Source organism: Microtus pennsylvanicus, chromosome 18 (assembly GCF_037038515.1).
Source record: "Microtus pennsylvanicus isolate mMicPen1 chromosome 18, mMicPen1.hap1, whole genome shotgun sequence".
Classification (NCBI taxonomy): Eukaryota; Metazoa; Chordata; class Mammalia; order Rodentia; family Cricetidae; genus Microtus; species Microtus pennsylvanicus.
In genome coordinates this window covers 20,386,193-20,388,806 of record NC_134596.1, presented here as the reverse complement: position 1 = coordinate 20,388,806, position 2,614 = coordinate 20,386,193, and positions in this window count along the sequence as shown.

Genomic DNA, 2,614 nt, shown 5'->3' with positions numbered 1-2,614 from the left:
CCCTACGTATCCACCTTGGTTACCAAACTCTATAGATGCTCAAGTCCTTTATGAAAGAGCATCTCTTTTAGGTGTATTTTATGTGCATCTGCTAGGATACTTGAAATCATTCACATATTAGTCATGCTAATTAGTAAAACAGAAATAGTATGCAAATAATTATACTGTACTGTTAAGAGAAATTACCCCAAACTGTGTTTCCATGCATTACAATCACTGTTCCCTTTGATTCTTTCTATTGGTAGTTGGTTAAATACAGGGGTACAGAACAAGTAGGCAGAAATAACCTGGCTGGGCTGTAGACCTAAGAGATATCTGAAAAGTTCATTGGGATGAGTTCTCAAGTTGTATAGAAAGACCCCAGTTGAACCTGTAATAGTATTCCCATTATATAAGCCACAGTGGATTGGGTCATCTAATGGCCCAGGTTTAGCATCCAGCAATGCAAGTTAATCTGTGTCTGGCCCGACGTTGGGGTAACTAAGAGCTCATTCGAAACAGAAAGGTCGTCATCAAAGTCATGAATATCCAGAGATGGGGAAATGCAGTAGATCCTGAAAGAGACGGCCCTGGAGGGAGCGACAGCCTGACCTGGGGAGCAAGAGAAACTCACAAAGAGACTCTTTAGCTCTTGGCCTCTTTCCTGCTCTGCAATGAGAAACACTCTCCATCTCCACCGTTTTTTCCTTTCTCCTCTCCCCTCTCCCTTTCTGTTTCCATTGGGTTCTGTTTCTGGTGAGAAGAAAGTCTTGAGAGTGACCAGCTGTCAATTTACCAGAGTCTGGGAAGTCCCCACTTAGGATCAGGGAACAGGGAGCAGTACACACAAGAACAGCTAAGTGTCCAAAGTCAGCTAAGAGCCCCGAGAAAACAAGGCCCACAGAATGACGTACAAATTGTGTTGGTGACAGCAGAAGATAAATAAGACCCCAAAGAGGAAAGTGTGGAAGGATGGGAACGCAGACCTTTTCCTTCTGTTTTGATGCTGATGAAGGACATGCAGAGTGCCTGTGGAGTGGAGATATTTCTTGGGTAGTACGGAACTGCAGATCCATCCTGGCAGAGGCCCTCCTTCTCAAATACAATAGACTCCTCAGCCCCCCCATAGCCTTACCAGTCAGAGTCCTTTCTCTCAACCACCATCAGTGACGTCATCATTACTCAGCAAGTAGTTGTTGAATAGGTCCTTATTTCCTTCCATCCCCCATTTGGCCATCCAGTTGCTCGCCATGATCCCAGATGTATTAGCGACGTAGAAATCAGAAATCCATCAGAACCTTCAGAGGTTTGGCAGGAAGAATATTGAACTGATTGCATAACCAAGTTGCTTAATCCCTCTTTGCTTGTTTTCCGGCAATAGAGAAAAGCATGAGTTGGGCATAACGTGCTTAACAACATCATTTTTAATGTATAGAAAACCATATTTGGATGCACTCAATAACTGGGATTTAGTGCCAAATTGAATTTTTCCACCCAGAATGAAGCTGGCATATCTTCAACGGCCAATTATTCATGGAGGCACATTCTTGCCTCATTACAAAACTGAAAGTGCCAAATTCTCTGCAATGGGATTGGGTCACTTTAGCAAAACCACTATATTGATTATTTAAGTGCTTAATAAGCAGTTATTAGATCAAAAGAGAGACGCTCTCATCACTTCACCAAATCGCTACCACAGTATAACATGAGAATCTTTCTAAAATACCTTTTCAACATGAAAATCGCCAGAGGAAGGATGACTCAAAATAGATTTTTGAACCCTGTGAGCACATAGAAAATAATATGATCTGAATTAATTCCTCCTTGTTTTCAGTAACGTTTTGCTGAAAACCTTTGGGTTTGAAGTAAGTACTAAGACAAGTTATCTTTGTGCCATGACGACAGCTCTTTTAACTGATGAAACTAATCCAATTAACTAACAAATAAGCCAACTTCTGGGGCAGGGTAGAAGGTAGGTAATAAGTTTTGAAGTGCCAGGGAAAACAGTTACTTTTTAAATAGAGCGTCTTTTTAAGTGAGCCGAGTGCGTGCAGCTTTTGGCTGTAATAACAAATTAGAATCGGAATACAGGTAATTTCAAATGTTTGAAAGAGCAAGGGAGTTTACAAAACACATAACCTCTTTATATATTAGAAACTATTGAGTTGAAAAGCCTTTAAAAGTGCTGAAGTAATCACCCCTAGCTTCATGCAGTAGCAGAGAAGGAAGCTTCTCAGAATCTTAAAACCCTTCAAAATCCCTGTGTGTTGTTTTCAAAAGAAAGTTCAAAGGGAGATCCTGATCTCAGCTTTATCGTTCCCCCCGTATTCCGTCACTTCTCAGATTCATGTCTTATGGCAAAATGAGCCATAAGACGTCTAACTAGAAGACAAAATGACTCCCAATCTGCTGTAAAATGTATTGGCTAATTCTTGAGAGACCATAATTAAGATGGCAAGGCTTCCAGTTGTTCCATACACAGTCATGTACACACATGCATGCATGTATATATACATGTGTCACATGTGCATAAACACCCCAAACCACACTCCGTTTAAAGGCTTCCATCTGTATTACCACCCTTCTATTCTGATCTCATGGAATCATTTGCTCTCATATAGGAGGGTCGATGTGT